At 49.3% G+C, this 21,791-nt stretch overlaps 1 protein-coding gene across 5 annotated transcripts in view; it reads left to right on the top strand.

Moving 5' to 3' along the window:
• The window catches only part of ZBTB7C (zinc finger and BTB domain containing 7C), a 379,259-nt gene that overhangs the window by 285,061 nt on the left and 72,407 nt on the right, over nucleotides 1-21,791 (top strand). For 2 of the 5 annotated variants that reach the window (XM_027118458.1, XM_027118459.1), the window contains exon 2: nucleotides 1,323-2,263. The exons of the other annotated variants lie outside the window; for them this stretch is intronic. The gene's annotated coding sequence lies outside the window, so the exon portion shown is untranslated. The remainder of the gene's footprint in view (nucleotides 1-1,322; nucleotides 2,264-21,791) is intronic. 5 annotated transcript variants of the gene reach the window in all.

Here is a 21,791-nt window from a genome sequence, read left to right as displayed (position 1 = left end):
TGAAAAAACTGCCTAATAATAGAGTACACAGTCAGTGTCGGCTTTTTCAAATTAGATACAAACCAGAAGCAGATGTACACGTGACCTCCCCAAATAATATCACAGAGCTGAACTTGGCCTTCAGAAGAATTCTGCCTTGCCTACACACACGTGTGTGCACACGTACACTCAGGGCTGTTGCTTTTTTGGCTGTGGCTTCTGGCTAATTTTGCTCTTTCTGGAGCTAACGGGTTGATCCATTGTTTTTTGTGAGGCTACTGGTAAAAGTAAGAGGTGACAGTGACCCTAATTCCTGTTGATACGTGCCTTCTTTTAAGCCCTGGGGAAGTCTACCAGAGAACGCCTCTATTTAGCAGAACCTAAATAACAGGAACTTTTCTAAGGTTTGTTGGTTTTTTTTAATACCAGCTTTATTGAGATATAAGTCACATACCGTGCGAGTCACCCACTTAAAGTGTACAAGTCGGTGGTTTTTAGTATATTTACAAAGTTGTGCTACCCTCACCACCATCAATTTTAGAATATTTTCATCCCACCAAAAAGAACCCCGTAACCATTAGCACTCACTCCCCATTTCACCCCAACTCCCCAGTTCTAGGTCACCAAAAATCTACTTTCTATCTCTAAATACATTTGCCTGTTCTGGACATTTCATATCAATGGAATCAGAGAATATGCGGCCTTTTGCGACTGCTTTCACTTCACATGTTTTTAAGGTTCATCCACACTGTAGCATGTATCGGTGTTTCATTTCTTTTATTGCTGGATAATGTTCCTTTATTTTATTTAGCCAATCATCACCCGATGGATAGCTGGGTTGTTTCCATGTTTGGCTCTTGTCAATAATACTATGAACATTCACGCACAAGATGTTGTCTGGCCATAGGTTAGTCTTTCTCTTGGCTATATCCCTAGGAGTGGAATCGCTGGTCAGATGGTAACTCTATGTGTTACCTTTCGGGAAACTGCCGACTGCTTTTCACAGTGGCTGCACCATTTTACATTCCCGTCAGCAGTGTGTAAGGATTCCAGTTTCTCAACATCTTTGACAACATTTATTGATAATATCTGCCTTTTTAATTGTAGCCATCCTATTTTCTAAGGGTTTATATGCTCAAGGAAGCAGCACCCAGGAAATATTCTGGAATCAGCTAAGTCACATTTGCTTGCTGTACCTACAGTGAGATCCATGTGTTTCAACTTCTTGATCATCCTACCTAGCCTGGTGTTTCCTCTGCATGTCCCAGACCTCTCACCAGGTTTTCCCTATAAGTTTCTATGGGACAATGCAGGGGTCGGTGCTCTCATTCTGTTTTCCCAAGGAATGCTCCAGAGAGCCGGCAGTGGGGCCCGCTCCCTCAGCCCCACTTCATCCAGATGCAGCTGCTGATGGAAAACCAGGCCCTGGGAAAGGAAGAAATTGACCTGAAGGGAAATAAATGTGACATTCATTGGACAAGCTGTTCAATGTTTGGGACTTCGATGGAGACGACTAAGATCCTGACCTTTTTATTGTGTTAAATGACACTTTTGGGACCACGAATAAAACTGTTGGAGAGCTAACATCATAACCAGGTGGCAGCCGGGCAACACAAGGCCACCTCGTCCCGTTCCTGTTCGGGCCTTGAGCTGGTGGCAAGATCCATTGATTCAGGCAAAACTGCTAGGTGTGGCTGGGTGCTCTATTTCACACTGGTATTTCAGCTCCATGATGAAATAATTTCATCCCCTTGTCATATCTATGGAACTGACTGGAGTCACACTCTTAACAGAGGTAGATAGGAGCCGAGTGGTTCAGGGGGGACTCACCTAGTTTGAAAGACTGCCAAAGATTGTGAAGAATTATCCTTTCACCCAGAACATGCTAAAATCTCAGTCAGTGGCATCAAGTTCAGTATAAGCAGACCTCAGTACCGGAAATGAATTCCAATAGCTTCTTGGATATCATTCTCAAGCAGCTGGGCCCAGCTACCAATTTACTCTTCACTTTCAAGCAGTGCTTAATCCAGCAGTTCCTAAACCTGACTCCAGGTCGTCATCACCTATGAAACATTTTAAAGATTACATGTGCCGGGCCCCACCCACGAGGTACTGAAGCAGATGCTCAGCGGAGGGGACCAGGCGCCTGAAGGCGGTTGTGACGGAGAGTGAGAACACAGGCTGACCTCTCTGGGCTTCAGTTTCCTTTCTCAAAACGAGGCGTTGGATTAGACTGGCGTCTCCAAAGGGATTCATGGAGCTGATTCAAGCAGAACAGTTCAGGGTGAGTCTGTTTTTGCATGAAGTTTTATTTCTACGAGGGAGCTTCTGCTGCTGAAATAAAATTCAGAGAGCCCTTGAGTGGATGGTTTCTGAAGTTCAGCTATGACAGTTCTGAGTGTCACATTCTAAGAGGACAATTGTCCCAACTTCTTGGAGGAGGATTTAGCAGGAGTCATGCAAATGGAAGTTACTTGATAAGGGAGTCACGCTCTGTGAGGGTCCGAGCTGCCTGGCGGGCTGTGTGCACCACGGTGACGGGGTAGAATATGATTCGGTAGCCCTTTCTTCTCCCACTCCCCTCAGTAGCATCCCTACCCACCTCCCTTGAAGTCCCCATAGCTTTCCTCCCCTTCCTCTACTGCTGTTTCTAAGAGTAGCCCAGAGTGTCAGACATTCATTCGTTCGTTCCTCCATTTAGCCGCTTCCCACACACCTCCTATAGGTGACGAATTGACTAACACTCCATTTCTGTCCTCCGATAACGTGCCACACATTCGAACCAGAGAGGCAACCTGAGGCCCCCGGAAGTGCCGTCTCAGGGCCCCTTGGTTTGGATGGAGGGTTGTGGAGAGGCCTGAGTTCATGGCATGTCTGGAGGGCGGCCTCACCTCTAACCCTGTCTGCAAGCTCTACTCCTCCCCCCTCCCCCACTGGGGCTGTGGCCTCAGCAGGCGGCTCAGAAAACTCTTCTGTCATCCCTGGTCTCAGCCAGAGACCATGCCCTCCTCCTCAACACGCACCTGCTGGGTAGAGGCGGGCAGAGGCGGGAAAGGGAGGGCTGGTTTATTTGGAGATCCAGCCCTTGGCTCCCACCCCATACCCCTGACTGGACAGCTTGCAGGACAGCTGTGCTTGAAGGACTGAAATCATCAGTGTTTATTAAAGCTGTTGGAGGGAGGGGAAGCAGGGCGGGGTGGGGGGCAGTCACGTATCTGCCTCCCAACAAGCACGAGGCCAGGTGAGGCCCAGAGCCATTCCCTCCCTCCCTTCCTGGTGAACATACACTCGGTGACATTAGAGCCGCTGCTTGGGGGTGTTTTGAGAGGTGTTTTTTCTAATGAAGGAAGAACCTTGAAGGTTCATTTGAATGGGGATTAATGTCTCTGTGGCCTGGACCTGCAGAGAAGGAGAAGTTCTAGAAGGGGAGAAGTTTCAATAAAAGGAAACGGGCTTGATCTGCCTCCTACTGATCTGTGGGGCCTCCTCCGCTGGCAGCTTGGAAGGAAATATGTTTGAGGCAGTTTTCCGAGCATTGCTGTATCTTCTTTTGGATTCTGTGTTGGAGAGGGTGTGTGGGGTGTCTGTGTGTGTGTTTTCGGTGAACATTCCACTCTGAGTATGGACTGCCTAAACTCTGGGGTTCTAACCAGGTTATGAAGACCCCCTGAGTGTATGTTCAACCCTTAGGTTTTTTTCGGGGTTTTTTTGCGGTACGCGAGCCTCTCACTGTTGTGGCCTCTCCCGTTGCGGAGCACAGGCTCCAGACGCGCAGGCTCAGCGGCCATGGCTCACGGGCCCAGCCGCTCCGTGGCATGTGGGATCTTCCCAGACCGGGGCACGAACCCGTGTCCCCTGCATTGGCAGGCGGACTCTCAACCACTGCGCCACCAGGGAAGCCCCAACCCTTAGTTTTGCATCACTCCCTTTTAGCAATACTTGTGCAGGGCAGCAAAACTTTTTTTCCTGGTCCTTTCATGCTATTCTTTCACTGTTCAAATTCCTCCACCTGCATGGAGCCTGCCGATCCAGGAATCATTCTGTGTTCCAGAATCACCGCACCCACCCAGCCTCTTAGCACCCCTTCAGGACTCCCGCTCCATCCTCTGTTTCTGATGATCTGACCCAGTTATTAGGAGAAAGCGAATCCATTACACTAACCCACACGAAGCTACCAAAGCCTCTGGCAACCACATTACCCCCTTCAGGGGTGTCTGTCTTTGAAAGAGGAGACTTAAGTTTCCAATGGGGGGACTTCAGGTGTGAGGATTAAAGCACAGTAACTCGGGGCGGAGTGCGGAGGCGGTTTCTGTGGGAATGGGGACCTCCTAGAACCACTTTCATCAAGTGACATCTGTACCTGCTTGTGCGGCCTGGGCACAGACTTGGCCCCAGGGTGGTGGGGGCAGTGAGGTGAGAGGAGGGTGAGTGACCAGAATGAGGGCACCTTGGGGAGGACTGTCAGTTGGGGTGCATGGCAGGGAGAACCAGGGGCTTTTGAAAGGACAAGCTGCACTAAACAGACCGCAGGTTAATGTTTGGGCAGGTGGGGATGAGTTCCTTCCGGCCGGTGGGTTTCTTCAAGGTGACACTGGACCCCAGGAAGGTTGGGGAACAAACGGAGTGAACACAAAGATGGAGAGGAAGGCGTGCTCCGGAGGACGGGACCCTGCGCGGTGGGCCCCTGGCTGGCCTGGTGCACACCCAGCCGTGGGGTCTCTACTCCACTGCCCGCTCCTCCCTGCCTTCTCTTGTTGGGCTCCCCGCTGTGGGACGCTTCCCTACACCCTCCCTCCCTACCCTCCTCCCTTCCTCCCATGGTGCACCCTCTGAGTGAACCTGGCTTCCAGCTCTTGGAAGCCTTTCCAATAACATGGCGGTGAGCTCTTTGCAGACCCAGGCAGAGGAGAGGGGCTGAGCGTCAGCCAACCCCGGGCCCATGCTGGGATGAACTGGCCAGACCAAGTGAGCCTCCACTGGGGGCAGCCAGGAGAGGATGGGTGGGGCCTTCCCCGCAGCCAGTGGGGCCATTGCGAGTGACGCCTAGTCAGCAAGGACAGAAGCAGCGCCTACTGTGTGCCAGGCCCTGTGCTGGCCCCAGAAGGCCTGCAGATGCAGCTCCCCGGCCCCTGCCCTCCCAAGATTGTCATCCGTTTACCCAGTTAAGACAGAACTTGAAAATGCAGCAAGAGTCTATAAAATGACAGACTCTGCTAATTGGTCCAGAAAGATGGTGCTATTCAGAGTCAGAGCAGGGGATGAGGGGCAGAGGGCTCAGGGGAGGCTTCATGGAGAGGCTCTGAGCTGGGACCAGAGGCGAAGTGGCGTGCCACAGCCTCTTAGCTCATAGGCTCTGCAATCGGGGCCTGTTTCAAGACCTGGTTCTCATTTACAGGCTCTGTGGCATTGGACTAGTTACGTAATGTCTCTGTGCTGTGGTTTCCTCATTTGTAAAATGGGGATGAAACCTCATAGTGTTGCTGTGAGGACGGAATGAGAGCACCCCTCAGTGCCCGGCCTGTAAGTGCTGGCTTTCACCAGCTGGACAGGACAAACTCTGATGCAGCACAATGGCCTCTTCCAAGCAGGCATCCCCAGGTGACCTGGAGCTGGATGGGGGCATCCCTTTGGCCAGGATCTCCCTTGGGGGCTGGAACTGTCTGAAATTTTAGAAAAAAACTGAGCAGCATCCTGTGGAAAGTAGTGGAGGTGCGAGTCCACAGTCGGTTTTAGGTGACTTGATTAAAAATCCAAGGGTCTCTCTGGGCAGGACCGGGCTCTGAGGCCTGCTCTGGTGGGGAGAGCGGGGGCAGCACACTAGGGCTGTCTTCAAGTCCCAGGGTGTCAAGGGGTGGGTAGATTAAAGATACAGTTATTCTGGTGTATTTAATAAGACCCAGCTGTGACAAAATTCTGGCCTGCTCTTAGACTAAGTCAGTTGACTAAGGAAAGTGAAGAATTACCATAGAATGGGTTATTCAAAATCATTATTATCAGGTATCAATTCAGAGCAGGTAATAGTGGAGGTGGGGAGGAATCAGCATGAGAGGTAATAAAGGAAACAGAAAACATCAGTGTGTAAACTTTTTAAACACCATCCTTTGAAGAGATCAAATGTTATAAAAGAATGGCCCAGCCACGTTTGTGAAGTTTCCCAGAGTACACATTGCTCCTGCAGTGGCCCTGTGCCAGCACACCCACGGCCCTGCTCTTTGCAGGACCCTGGTAGGGTTGCTTGCCCAAAACACACCAGGGAAAGGGTTCTCCACGTCACGTATTCTTAGAATGCACCACTGGCTACAGCAGCGCGACCACACCATGACAGACGGACATCTGCTGGACGGTGTCTCCCGGGGCTGCCTGGCCGGGGTCAATGCCCTGGATGGCCTAGTCCACTGGGGCCACCTAATGAAGGGCCAAGCAGACAATGTCAGGGCCTCAAAAGACCTCCTGCTCCAAAAGTTCTTCCTCGCAGATGGAGGAGGCAAAGTATGCATCTTCTTACCCCCAGGACCACACTCTTGCCACAGTGCTTGACTGCGTGTCCCAGCCCTTAGGTCATTATGGCCAGCACCCTCCATCTCGCTTCCCCAGCCTGCTGTGATCTGAGTACCAGGATGGAAAAGTCGGGAAACAAGTTGCTTTGAGTGGTGGTGTCCCAGGCACGGAGGGCTGTCCGTACTCATATGACCAAGAGGGCTCCCCAGTAAGGTGGCTGGCGGTCAGTGGCTCAGGGGTGCAAGAACAGATGTCTGGAAGGCAGCCAAGAAAAGGCACGCCATTCAGGGCTGGGGAACCTTGCTCCTTGGGACACTACCTTGTCCAGAGTCCCATTCAGGAGGGAGGTCCCTTCCACGGCTTCCACAGTGGGAGGCACCTGCTGGGGAAGACTCACTTAGACCTGAGTTCCAGTCTCAGCTCATCCACTTTCCAGTCAGGTCACCGTGGACTTCTTGGAATCTCTGAGCCTCAGGTATTCATCTGTACAATGGGAAAGTTATAGCTGTCTCCTGACCTGATGAAGGAATTAAAAAGATAAATTATGCACCATGTCTAACACACAGTAGCCGTAATTTTGAAAATAGCTTTCAACTCGGCACTTGTGTACAGCAAATTTCTGGCTCCCCCACACCCACCCAACCCCACCAAGAACCTCTCCTCTGTCCAGTGGCTCCTGTGTTCTGCCCGTGATCATGGTATTTTTCTGCCCGTGATCATGGTATTTTTTTGCCACCACTGAGGAAATCTGAGGGCTTCCATCAGTAGCCACCATGCCTGCCTTGGCCTGGCCCTAGATTTCCTCCTGGTTGTCCCTAGATTGGCCACTGCTGTTCCTACGGGAGCAGAGGGGCTGGGAAACAGGGTGATAGCAAGGAGCTTTCTCCCCAACTAATGTTAAAACCCTTCCTGTCCATTTCCCCAAAAGGCGTGTTTGCTTTCCCATCTTCTCACTCACACTTGCTCCTTGAAGAAGTCAAGCTCCTCCAGGGCTGGCTCAGAGAGCACTTCACAGACACCAAACTAAAACTACCAAGCAGTATCCCGTCAGGATTCCCACTGTCTCAGCCAGTGAGGGTGGGTGCCCCGGCCTTCATCCCAAGGTCCCGAGACCCTCCAGCCACCGCCCCCAAACCCCTGCATCACTGTGCCCCAAAGACCCTTGTGGTCCTCACACAGTCAGGACTCCTGGTAGCTGGTCCTGTTGGCCAGGACTGCACGGGTGGGCATGCAGACTCCCTCCCACCCCCTCCCCCAGCAGCCTGTCTGTAGTAATGATTAATGGGATCAATAAGAAGATAAACAATAAGTTGGTAGCAAAAGCGTCTGAAAAAGGTAATTAGCAGCAAAACACCATGGTTCTTCAAGACGGTTGGTTGCATTTTGTTTGGCTTTGGGGACTGTGGTGCAGATTCTATTCCAGCAGGTGCTATTGGCTTCTGATGAGTTAGATGCCACCCAGAGTCTCCTACATGTTCACATGAAGGGAAGCGCTCCCACCTCCTTCCCATTCCAGTGTCGCCCGAGGGTCTCAGACAGGCAGACAGACTTCAGGCTTTGCGTGGCTCTTCACTGGCTTTTCATCAAGCCTGCAAAGTTCAGCGTTACTAGGGAGAGGTCACCACGCCCCGAAGGAACAGATGCCAATTAAAGGGGCCCAGTTTGCCTGAAGAGTTGGGGAGCCGGTATCCAGCCTGTGATCCCCAGGTCGTAGGGTTAACGTGACAACTAAAATGACTCCTCACAGACGGCTTTGCCTTAATTGGCATTTTTCCTGGCTGGCTGAGCCCTGCAGGAAAGACGTCCTCCCTGTCCCCAGGCTACACCACCTCCTGTCCATCATGGACCGCAGAGCTGAGCATCATACATAAAATACAACAGAAACAGCTCTTCCTAGTAATAAACAAGACTATAATATATATGTGTTTGTGTTTTACAAGTTAATTAATAAAAACTTACATAATAATCCCTAAGAAGAACTGCATGTTAAGGATGCGTCTTGCAGCATTTATTACTATCAACACATCCACTGTTCTTACAGCACTTGGAGGCTGAACTACAGAATTAAGCCTGGATTTAGTCTGTGAATTACTTTCGGTGTTATAGTCCCTGTTTCTCCAAGGCTGGGGGCTCTGGGCAGCTGACTAGGAAGCAGAGTTTAGTGTGAGGATGTTAGTCAGAGGTGCCCTGGGGATCCACCCCTGCAGGACACTGAGGCAGGAAGCAGGCAGGGCAGAGACGAAGCTGGTGATGCGGCCCCTCTGCTTCAGCCGTCCCCGCGGGGTCATCTGGAGCACACATGGCCACCTCTGGTTTGTCCCTTGCCTTTATAGAGCCCCTGGGACCTCAGGCAGTCATGGAACGTGTGTGTCCCTGGACTGGCATGCCTTTGGGTGGCTCTGCAGCCCAGGCCATCCTGACGGGGCGGTCCTAGGCTGAGGGCTGACTGCAGGCCACACTCCCACCAGCTGGGCCACCAGTCCTTTTTGAGGGGGATCCTGGGTGGCTCACATCTGTGCCTTCTGCAGCCTGTATATGGCTCATCCTTCTCAGTTTGTAAACTCCCTGGAGACAGGATATCCATATATCCTGTATGGCTCTCTGACCCTCACAGCCCCTAGCGTGGAGCTGAGCACAGGACAGGTGATCATAAGGCAGTCAGTGATCCGTGTCGAGGTGCAGATAGGTTTGCCAGAGGCCTCTGTGCCTGGGGACCGATCACCCACGCCACAGCTGCCAGGCGGGAGATGTTACAGCTCAGGGTGGCAGCTCCTCTGGCCCGAGCCCCAGGGAAAGGCTCCCCCGGGCCACGGATCCACACCCCTTCCTTCTGCAAGGACTCAGGGTCTGGGAGGGAATATTCTAACTTTCCTGGGGGTGGGACTAAGATTGTATGAGTTACATGCGTTACCATCTCATCTGTTCACTCATTCATTCATTTACTGAGCGTCTCCAATGAAGCCAGCACGGTGCTGCAGAGAAACAGGATGTGGGCAGTTTTCTCCCTTGTTGGGTGGAGTGTATGTACAGCTGGACAGGAATCCTGGGCTGTGAGACCTCCCCACGCTGGGACCCCCCCCACCCAGGAGAATCTTGCTTGTGTTAATTTGGCCTCTGGTCCCCACAAGCCTGAAGTGGCTGGTTCTCTGCCCTCACCTGGAATGCCCTGCCCCGACCCACTCCTTGCACGGTGCTGCGCGTTTCAGATACCTCACCAGAGCAAGTTGTAACGTATGAAGTCAGCCTTCACCACCCCCGGCTGCTCTGAGCCCTCTTGGTAGAATCGGCTGGAACCACATAGCTCCGTGGATGTAATAGTACCAGCTGCTCAGGGGCCACTCGTACAGAGGAACTTGCGCTCGGGCAGGACAGCGTATATGGTCCCTGCCCTCTACCCACCACACGCCCTGCTCCAGCAGCTATGCACCTATAAACAAAGATACAGCAACCACTACATCTTCACAAGAGAGAAAAAAAAAACACACCTACTAACAATCAATGTAGTCCAAAAGAGGAGAATGGTAATATCAATTGTCAGACGTCCACTCATGGAATATCGTAAACCATGAAAAGGACAAAGGCAGGCAGTGCATAGCAACATGGAAGTGGGTTTATGGAGCACCATTAAAAGAAGAAGAAACAGAACAAAAATTGTGGTGTCCACCCAGCTGTGCCTCCACTGAGCTGTGCTGGTATCACTACTGGTCATGTAGATTCCGGTTCCCAAGCCAGATTTTTTTTTTTATGTTTTAACTTTTTATTTTATATTGGCGTAGAACCAGTTAACAATGCTGTGATAGCTTCAGGTGCACAGCAGAGCAACTCAGCCATACATATACATGTATCCGTTCTCCCCCAGACTCCCCTCCCATCCAGGCTGCCACATAACGTTGAGCAGAGTTCCCTGTGCTACACAGTAGGTCCTTGTTGGTTATCCTTTTTAAATATAGCAGTGTGTACATGTCGATCCCAAACTCCCTGACTATCCCTTCCCTCCACCCTTCCCCCCCGGTAACCATAATTTCATTGTCTAAGCCTGTGAGTCTGTTTCTGTTTTGTAAATACGTTCATTTGTCTCATTTCTTTTTAGTTTCCGCATATAAGCGATATCATACGCTATTTCTCTGTCTGTCTGACGTACTTCACTCAGTACGACAATCTCTAAGTCCATCCATGTTGCTGCACATGGCATTATTTCATCTTTTTATGGCTGAGTAATATTCCGTTGTATACATGATCCACATCTTCTTTACCCATTCCTCTGTCGCCATCGATGTTTAGGTTGGTCTAAGCCAGATTTGATGGCTCCAAACTCAGCTTGCCTCACTGCAGGACCCTGCCACCCCCCTGGCAGGACGTGCAGGGAACGTCCCGTCAGTGCTGAGGGTCACCTAGGACCACGGTGTGCACCGGCCCAGGCACAGGGCAGCTCAGCCTCTCTGCCTCTGCATGGTGAGAACACCACCTCCCTGGGGCGACCAGGGGCCTCCGGACACCAGAGCCACCATGTGCCGGCACAGCCCTCCACTCCTCTCTGCATCCCTTTGGCACCAGGGCCCCATGTCCTCGGCCTCTCCTCTAAGCCCTAATTTCACGGACTGGACTTGCCTCCCAGGCCAGGTTGGGGCTCACAGCATCAGTCTTGCTGTCTCTCCTGCCTGTCCCCAGACCTGTAGGCCAAGCTCTTTCACTCAACCCAAAGCTTCCATGCGAATTACTGCCCATCAGTTCCACACACACCTAAGTCCAGAATCCCATTTGTGTAAACGGGAATGTGTAGAATGCGGCTCAGAGGGAACTAGGAAACGGAATCAGGTGAGCATGGGGGTGGGGGTGGGGTCTAGTGTGTGCATTTTTTCAAATTGCCCTTTAATATACAATATAATACAGTATATACACATATTTTTAAGCTAACCTTAAAAGGAAAAAAGAAGGGATAGAGCAGTTGTAGAAGACTATAGAAGGTTCAGGATACACAGCCAGAGCCCTGGCGTGTGCTGAGACCGGAAGGCTCTGGCGACAGTGGCAGGGTACTGGCTGTGAAAATACAAACCTGTGGGTACCTGAGAGTTGCTTATGTAATGATTTTGCCACCAGACGGGTGGTCCACCTTCTCTTTCTCCCCGAGCCATCATTCCTGGATCATGGCCCCGCCTGATGGCCTGGATCTCTGTCTCCAAGGGTTGCTCTCTCTTACCTGGAGTGGCAGATGGTAAAGCACAGTGCTCCTGGGCCTGACTCTGTAGGAGATACAGCAGCAGGAGTGGGAAGTGGCTGCCCTCCCCAGGAAGAGCCTCAGGACCAGGGGCAGTTCTGCCGGCCGAGATTCCTGGCAGAGACTCCTGAGACGCCCACTTATTCTCTCAGAACCTTCCAAAGCCCATCCAACACTGCAGCCGTGCTCCTTCCTTTCTGAGCTGGTGCTCCAGGACTCAAGTGTGAAAACTTACCATGTGCCTTCCCAGCAGCCTCTGCAGGCAAGCCAGGGAGGGCCTGGAACTCAAGCTGCGTGCAGCTGGTGCCAAAAGTCCCCAGGTGAATCCCTGATGGGTTGATGGGAGGGTGGGGCTCAGCACAGATTAAATCTCCTTTGCTTCCGCCTGCCCCTCCTCCCCGGCGTCCAGTCCCACCGCCTGTCCTGCCAGTCCTGGTCGCAGCACGCACACCTCCACACCTCCACTGCCACCTTCAGTGGTCCAGTGTCCTCGGTGCCCATCTGAACTCCTGCCTCTCGAGCTCTCCCACACCTTCTGTCCCTCAGAATCATCTTCTGAAAACATAACTACGATCTGTTACTCTCTAGTTTCAAACTCTCAGCGGCCCCTCATTGTAATTAGGTTGAATTCCAAACCCCTTACTATGGCCTAAGGCCTTGCTACTCAGAGGGTGATCCCTGGACCAGCAGCTTGGACCCCACCCGGGAATGTGATGGAAATGCAGCATCTCCTCCCAAACCTACTGAGTCAAAATCTCTGGGCCATGAGCATGTTACCACTTGAGAAACAGCCTGAGAGCCCAGGGAGATCTGTCCTGCCCTGCGCCTTTGACCCCGCATAGGACCATCACACTGCAGACTTAGGAGGCCCTCTCTGAGTCCCCAGCTAAAGGAGTGCCCCCCACTCCCGCACTTACAGTTCTATTCCCCTGTTTCATTTTCCTCAGCGTGCTCATGCCCACCAATGAGACCATTATTCATGTTTTTGTGATATTATATGTATTCCCACTAGAGCGTAAGCTTCATGCGGGTAGGACCCAGCCAATCCTGCTCTCCACCGTGTCCTCCCGGCCTGTAACAGTCCTTGGAGTGAAGGAAGGACCCAGTCAGATCAACACACATTTGATGGGCCTGTGCAAGGTACCCTGAGCTCACCAGGAGTTTACAGACAAGCTGGGAGGATCCCGCCCACCACCTCCCCTACCCCCGTCACACGTGAAAGTTAATTCAAAATGTGGGAGCTAATACTAATGAGAAATGCCTTCATTCCCCAAGTTTATTTGGTTGGAAAATGAGAAGGAAAGGGAGGTGCCTGGTAGTTTCAGGGAAGGAATGCATGGAATGTAGGTCTTCCAAGAATGTGGGGCTGGCAGTGGGAATGCAGATGCTTGCCCGCCGGGCTTGTGGTGTCTGGCTCCTTTCTCTCCTGGTAGAAGCAATCAGTCTTCAAAGATTAAGAAGATCAGGTGCCAGTGTTCTTTATCTTCTCAACATAGATGAAAATTAGGCAACAGGAGGAAAAAATACCCTTTAGTACAAAGCCATGGTTCTCAAAGTGTGTTCCCTGGATTAGCAGCTCAGCGTCACCCGGGAACTTGTCAGAAATGCAGGATCTCAGGCCCCCGCTTCGGACCTCCTGAATCGGGCACTCTGCGGGTGGGACCCAGTGATTTGGGTTTTAACAAGCCTGTGAGTGAGGCATCTGGATTTTGAAAAACTGGCAGGATAAACGTAAATCTTTATTTTAAAAATACATAAAATAACACATTTATTATAGAAACTTTTGAAACTCAGCAAAGTAGGAAGATGATTAAGGCATCATTAATTCTGTCACTCAGAAATAACTCCAATGAATGCTATCCATAGTTTGGTGTCTCTTCTTGCAACCTTTGTTGAAGCATATGTATTTTTAAAAATTTACCCAAATTGGGTTATTCTGGACGTTATGTTGCTCTTATTATTTAGCATTTTAGCTGTGAGGACTTCCTAATCATTCATAAAAATCTCATTTTAGCGGCTTCATAATATTTGTTCACATTAGTGTACCCTAAGGGCTATATATCTAGGTAATTTCCAATTTTTCTTCTTATAAATAGCACTAGAATGAACATCCTGGTTCCAAAAAGTCTGATTCTTTTTTAGGATAAAATGCTAGAATAGAAATGATTAGGCAAAGACTAAATATTTTAGGTCTCTTGGTGAACATTTTACTATTTTAAAAGTTTAAAAACATATGTATGCATTTGTAAAACATATGTCAAAAAAGTTAATATATTACCCCTATAAAAAGAGCTTCTGTAAACCTTAAGAGAAATACATAACTCTCAGCAGTGTAAAAGGGGAAAAAGGAACTGACAGTTCACAAATGTAGGACCACATGTGGCAAATGGCCAATTCACAAGTGAGGTAATGTTGAACCTCAATTTTAGTGAAAAAAGTCAAGGTAGGGCTTCCCTGGTGGCGCAGTGGTTGGGAGTCCGCCTGCCGATGCAGGGGACGCGGGTTGGTGCCCCGGTCCGGGAAGATCCCACATGCCGCGGAGCGGCTGGACCCGTGAGCCATGGCCGCTGAGCCTGCGCATCTGGAGCCTACGCTCCGCAACGGGAGAGGCACAACAAGGAGAGGCCCACGTACCGCAAAAAAAAAAAGTCAAGGTAGATCTCCAAGGTACCACCTTTTTTTTTTTTTTTAACTCATCAATTTCACAAAGCTTTGTTAAAAAAAAAAAAAAAAAATTAGAATAGCCGGAGCTGGCAAGCAAAGGTACAGTGAAACAGATATTTTCACCCATTCCTCCCATGTCTTCTGGAAGGAAATATGAATTGGTAGTGCCTTCCTGAGGAGCAGTTTGGTCTGTTTTACTAAGATTCATTCTACTTGGACAGCTCATTAGATGTCATAAAGGCTCCATTCACAGATAATGTTTCGTGGGGTGAAACGAGTGAGATATTTTGTTATATAGTAAGAGCCGCCTCTGACTCAGGGCAGATGATCAGAGGTCCAGGCGCTGTTCTAAGTGCTTCGTTTCTGTTAACTTGTTGAACCTTCACAACCTTCCAGTGAGGGACTATTTATTATTTCCATTCTATAGATGAAAAAAATGAGACCAGAGAGGTCAAGTAACTTGCCTACTTTCACAGCAGGAAAGTGGCTGAGCTAGGATTGGAACCCATGAATCTCCATCTGACACCTATGCCCTTACCCATCATGGCAGACTGCCTCTCGATACGGCAGAAGCTGAGGGACAGGACAGCCCTCTCTTCTCTGCAGCTTGGCACTCATTACTCCCTCTCTCTTACCTTTCATCTCCTGACCTCAGCTATGGCTTCTGCTCAGTCCTGCCTCTAAGACACTCTTTTCACTTTTGAAGCATCTGCATTTCAGATAACGATGAGGAAAGACTTGGGATTCATAAAGAGCTGGAAACGTGCTTTGTCCGTGAAGAGACTGGTGTGTTCTGATATAGCCTATTCTTCTTAAAAATATTGCAGTTTCTATGGCTATTGGGTCCTTGGAGTGAGGGGAGGCCGCTGGCTAGATCCATAGCTCTAACCCCTCTCCAGGCCAGTTACATCACTGGGCCCTTCGGAAAGGTAAAGATGAAGTCCTTTCCTAGGTCACAGCTTTTTGCTCAGGTGCCCAGAGGTATGCTAAGTGCCGTGGGAAACGCAAAAGAATTCGAAAGTAGAGCTGCTGCCCTTGAAGAATATAAGGCCCTTTGGGGCAATTCAGACCTCCTCTCCCAACATGACTGGGGAAGAACTGGATAGACCAAGTGATGCAGACCCTGTGCTTTCTTTGTTCAGACGTGAGCTTCTGGTAGGGTTAACCAGGAAGGCTTACTGGAGGAGGTGTCACCTGAACAGGGCCTTGAAGGATTTCAACAGCAACAGATGAGGGATGACAGAAGGAAGCGCACAGTGGTGGCAGGTTCAGGTGTCCTCAGAAAGTGAGCATTCCCATTTGGCTGGATTAGGGGAGAGGCAGGATCCACCCAGATATGTAGGAAGGGCCCCTACGGCGGAGGGCTTCGAGGGACAGGCTGAGGAGTGTGGGCCATGTTTTCCTGGTCTTCGTGTCCCTGCTCTCAGCACAGCCTGTGAGTGTGCCTAGGACCAGCTCGTTGTTGTTTGTAAGTGAACCAATAGCCAAATCCAGGAGGTGATGGGGACACTGAAGGCGTTTGAGCCGGGAGTGTCATGGTTAAAGTAAAGTTGTGATGAGACAGGTGTTGCTTAGTTCTGTGGACATGGAGAGAAGTCCCAGGCAGGGTGGTGACAGACAGATAAGGTGATGCCCCACGGGAGAGAACTTTGAGGCACCGAGACTAGAAGAAGGTGACCTGCCAGTGATGGTAGAGGCTGTGGCCCATGGGAAGCCACTGGCAGGTGCGTGTCCATCCTGTTGCATCTGCAAGGATCTCTGGGAGAATGGCCACACCCCTTCGGGACCCTGCCGTCCAGCACTCATCCAGGGACTATGGCGCTCTGATGGGTATGGTTTTATACTGAAGACTTGGCCCTGGCTCCCGCCTGGATCTCCGAGTGCTTGCTGGGCCATCTCTGTGAGGCAGTCTCTGTATGTCCAGGGCCTGGGACCTCTGGGTGGGAACGCACAGGGACGCGGGCTGGGAGGAGAAGCGGAAGGGCTATGCGTGAGAGGATCCTTGGCCAAGAGTGGTTGGTTATGTTAGAAGGATTGGTTCCGTGTGACAGGCAGGGTGAGTGCCCTGCCTGGGGTGGACAGCAGCAGAGGGAGGGGCAGGATAAAAGCAGACCTAGAGGCACAGAGGCCCACTGGCTCTATGCCATCCATCCCCCAGCACTGTCAGCTTCTCACTGTGTCACAGCAATGCGGGGGCCATGCTTGTCCAGTGTCCCCCCCCCCCCTGCACTGGGCAGTGAGAGGTCCGTGGTCACATACGGGGCTCCCTCTTAAATATGGGCTAGGACCGAAGGTGGTACACACAGAGGACAGCTGGCAGAGGTGAGGGGGCAGAACAGGGACCCTCCGAGGCTCTGGCAAGAGGCAGGAAATTGGAGAGACTCTGGCACCGAGGAAGTAGACCATGAGCTGGGGAGGCTCAGTACGTGGCCAGCTCCAGTGAGCTGCCTTAGAGACTGGAGGGGACAGTGAGAGAGGCAGCAGATGCAGCAGAGACTGGGGCAGAGATGACTTTGGGCCTGACAACCCCTCTTTTCATGTGCCCTCAGGACTGAAGAGAGAAGGTGGCCTCAAGATCGTGTCTGGAAACATTTGGTGTGGATAGAAGGGAGGCTTTCTGAAAGCCACAGCTGTTACCTTCTGGGAAAAGCCTACTGAGAAATCTTGAAATTTTCATTTATTCATTGATCAAACGTGTAGAGCAAGCACTACTTGCCAGAGTCCAAAGATAACCTAGCCTCCATCGTTGCCCTCAGGGAGCTTGCTGTCCAGTGGGGGAGGCGGCAAGGGATGTGCTGACGCTGCCCTCAGGGAGTTTGCTGTCCAGTGGGGGAGGCGGCAAGAGATGTGCTGATGCCGGACTTCTGAGCTTGACTACACCTTGAGCACAGTGGGGGACTCCCTCCCGCCAGGAGCTAGGACACCAGGGTCTATGCCGCTGTCCTATTAGGGTGCAGGATAGTGGAGTCTTTTCTTTACATTTTTCTTTTGATTTAATGTTGCATTTGATACATGCAGAAAAATATCTATCCTATGTATGTAGGTTGTGAAGAGGAATAAAATAAACTCCTGTGAACCCATCTCTCAGTTTCAGAAATAGAATGTGACCCAAAGTATTAAAGCTCCTTGGTGTCCCTCCTCTACGGCATCCCCTTCTTTTCTCCCAGAAGTAATCATTATCCTGAATTGTGGGTTCAGCATTCTCTTGCTTTTCTGATGGTCTTACTACTTATATAGGACTTCACAAATTTTTGCAGTTCCTCAGAAAGTTAAAGGTAGAATTACCATATGACCCAGCAAGTCTGCTCCTTGGTATATACTCAAAAGAATTGAAAAGAGGGACTCAAACAGATACTTGTGCATAAATGGTGATAGCATTATTTCCAATAGCCAAAAGGGGGAAACAACCCAAGTGTCCATTAACAGATGAACTGGTAATATATACATTTCATATATATATTTCAGCCATAAAAACAATGGAGTTCTAATACATGCTTACATGGATGAACCTTGAAGATGTTACACTAAGTGAAATAAACCAGTCATACAACGACAAATATTGTATGAATCCACTTATATGAAATATCTAGAATAGGCAAATTCATAAACTCAGAGAGTAGATTAGGGGTTCCCAGGGTCTGAGTGGAGGGGGGAATAGGGAGCTATTGCTTAACGGGTACAGAGTTTCCTCTTGGGGTGATGAAATAGTTGTAGAGATTGTGGCGATGGTTGCACAACATTGTCAAATGTACCTAATGCCACTGAATTGTATACTTAAAAATGGTTAAAGTGGCAAATTTTATGTTAATATATTTGTCCACAATTTAGAAAAAAACTTATTGGTAGTTTTGCCAGTATTTGAACTTTACATAAATGAAATCAAACTGTATGTCTTCTCCTGCGATTGCTTCTCTCACTCAATATTCTGTTTCTACGATTCATCCATGTGGAGGCAGCTGGCCATGGTTTATGCGTTTTCACCACCGAATAGTATTCTGTGGTATGGATATACCACAACCTATCTATCCAGTTTGGGGTCGATGACACTAAAGATGTCTGCAGGTTTTTCTGCTATTAATAACAATGTTTCTGAGAACATGCTGTCATGTGTCTCCTGGAGCACGTGTCCAGGAGTGTCTCTGTGCTCTACCTCTAGGGGTGGGATTGCTGGGTCAGAGGGAGTGTTCATGTTCAACTTCATAAAATGATGCCAAATTGTGTTCCAGAGAGGTTGTACCCATTATCACTCTGCCAGTCGTCCATCAGTTCCTAGTGGCCCCACGTCCTCCCCAATAGAATTGCATATTTTCTTGAGCTCCTTTCCTGCCCAATAGTCCTGCCACCTGTAAGTTTACCTCCAGACCCACCTGTATGAGATCAATCCCAGGACTGTGATGACTTCTGTCAAGGACAGAACTACTGCCTCTAGATCACCAGGTGATGGATCTCAGGATCTCAAAAGTAGAAACAGCCTTTCATGGGACAACACAACCCTCACTTTACAGACAAGTAAACAGAGACCCAGAGCCAAGCCACCCCATGCACTGGTGAGCAGCCTGCTTCCTGGTGCAGCCCCTGATGATGGGACGGGAGCACAGCTTGCACAGGGAGCAGAGGAGGTGGTTCTGATATCACTGGGGCTGTGTTTACACCACCAGCAGCCAAAATGCAACTTGAGATGGAACCTGTGTTGAGGGCTCGGTCTGAGGATAAGATGAGTTCATCATTTGCACATGCTCTGTTTCTGAGATTCTGAGAGAAATACTAGACCTGTGGATTTGCATGGCTTTCCCCTTGTATTTGACCCAAGTGAACATAGCCACACCCTAGGTCAGGAGGTAGCCCCCAGTGAAGGTGAGCTGGGGCACTTCCTGCCCCTTGCCTCCTGCCAGCCCTGTGGGACAGAGTGAGTTCCAGGGAGGCACTCCAGTCCAAGCTGGTTCTGAAGCCAATTTAACCTTAATCATCCCCTGTTGATCTCATCTTCTTGCCTTGTCTCTGGCTTTCCCAATAACTACCCGTGATGGTTTGTCCTTGCATCTGGGGAGTTTTGCTTTTCCATGTCCATCCTCCACAGCCCTGGGAAGAGAGGCAGATCAGAGAGGATTATCTCCATTTAGCAGATGAGAAAATTGAGGCTTGGAGGGGATCACTGCAGTTAGTTGGTGTCACAGATGGGTCCACTGGCCAGCAGGTCCAGGGCCTTTCCCCTTATGTCACACACTTCCATCCACAACAAAATGCCCGGTCCCAGGACTACAGGAAGCACACCTTCAAGGTAATCCTAAAGAAATACCACCCTATCAGCTTCCTGGTTTTGTGGGAGCAGATTTTCCCTTGAGGGACACTCAAAGTCGGGTTCTCCACATGTATGGGCCAGGTATCATGTGCATGGACACTTCCCTAAAGCCTAAAGCTCTAAACCCACTTAGCGTTTAAGAGACCACACAGTGATTACATTCAAAAATTTTTACATTTTATGTAAAATTTTATGTTTACATTTTACATAAACAACGAAAAGATGGGGAAAGCGTTCTAAGTCCCACTACTTAGAAACCGATAAGAAACAGAGGATACTTAACCCTCTGTTTGATATTCTGAATATTTTTCTGTTTCTCTCATTGTATACAGACACACACACAATAGATTTGCACATACATTTTGCAAACTTTTTTTCTCAACCATCTATAATGATGCTCTTTTCCTGGAAAAAGCATACATAATCTTAAACTTTTTAATTATAAAAGTAACACATGTCCATTGTTGACAGAGAGAGGGAGAAAGGAAGGAAGGAAGGAAGGAAGGAAGGAAGGAAGGGGAAAGGGAGAAAGAAAGAAAAGGAGAAAAAGAAAGAATATTAAACTATTGTAATCCTCCCACTGCATGTTATTACTATAAATTTATATCACTCCAGATATTTTTCTGTGATTATATATTTTATTAAACAAGTTGGAATCTTTCTGTGCAACACTCTTTGTATATGTCACCACGTAGAATATTTCCATGTCAGTAAAATACTTATCTTTACTATTTTAATGACTACAAGTCATTTCATTGTATAAATGTACAATCAGATATTTTATTTAACCTTTTTTCTTGGACATTTAAAATTTCTTCCGTGGCATAACAATACTAAGATTAATATTAGGTAATAAAAACCATTGCACGTACTTAACTATTAGGATAAACACTGAGAAGTAGAATTGCTAGCTCGAAGAGAATGTATCTAATAATTTTAAGGCCCCAAGTTGCTAACTTGCCTGCCAAGAAAAATTGTGTATTTGTGTTTACTCTCTTTTTTTTTTGACTGGCTATGCCTGAGTTTCTTCTGGTTTTTTTAATATATATATATATATATATACACGCGCACACACACACATATATTGTTTTCTATTTTGACAAAGTTAGTCTAAAAATGAATGAGCATTGGAAGTCCATCCACAAAAAGGCCACGTCATCATCTGTCACATCTGAGGTTAAACAGAGCACACCTCCTGTACCCGCTTCCTGCCAAGCCCCACACAGGGCTTCCCGCCTCTGCCCCCCTCCCCTGGACAATCACGACAGGATCAGAACAGTCCTGGGTAGTAGCTCACCTTGGGTTACCAAATATTTAGAAAAGGGAAAAAATGCCATCCGAGGACTCTTTTGAAATTTCATATTGACTTTTTAATCCTTAAAATAACTGTTAATTTCACAAATATTATATAAATTTATTCCACTCCTTGGAGAAAAGTAAAGCTAAGTCCCCACTGACATTTTCTCCAATCCAAATATTCTATTTCATATCCGTGTTGGACTTTTATGATTTGATGAAGCTGGCTCGTTTTCTGTTTCACCTCAAATTTACTTATGTTCATTGAGCACCAGGGGCTGTGAGGGGGGCTGGGGGCAGGGCGTGGACACAGGTCTGAGTCAGGCACTGTCTTGGCCTTGGGGTGGGAGTCGGGGGAGGGAGACAGTCCCAGACACCTACAATCAGTTTAGGATGGAAGGGGGCACACAAGAGGGGGGCATCCTTGTGTCTCGCAGGTGGGGGTCCATGAGCTGCCAGAACGCGTCCGGCCAGCGGAGACTGGTTTCCCCCTGGACAGTTTGCGCCGACCTTAGCATAGCTCTAATTGTCAGAAAGTTGTTCTGTGAGACTCTAGTCGAACCTCACACAGCATGCTCATTGATCCTAGTTCTGTCCACGGAGCAACGGAATAGGCCTAATTTCTCTTCCGCCTGACAGCCCCATCAGATTGCTAACAATAGCTGTACTGTGCTGCTCCCCCTGCCCAGCCAACATCCCTGCCCCATCCTGGACCCCCTCCTTGGGCTTCCTGTCCAAGCACATCCTTCCCAGGACAGGACCCGCTGGCATGGCTAGACCCTGGCCTCGGCGGCCAGGCGGGTGTCTACAGGTGTTCTCAGGCTGCATGGCTAGATGTCG

Source organism: Aethalodelphis obliquidens, unplaced genomic scaffold (genome assembly GCF_003676395.1).
Source record: "Aethalodelphis obliquidens isolate GAN/ISIS:26980383/991018 unplaced genomic scaffold, ASM367639v1 scaffold19, whole genome shotgun sequence".
In the NCBI taxonomy this organism is placed as follows: Eukaryota; Metazoa; Chordata; class Mammalia; order Artiodactyla; family Delphinidae; genus Aethalodelphis; species Aethalodelphis obliquidens.
Note: the sequence above shows the minus strand (reverse complement) of the source record. Positions and strands in the feature narration are given on the sequence as shown.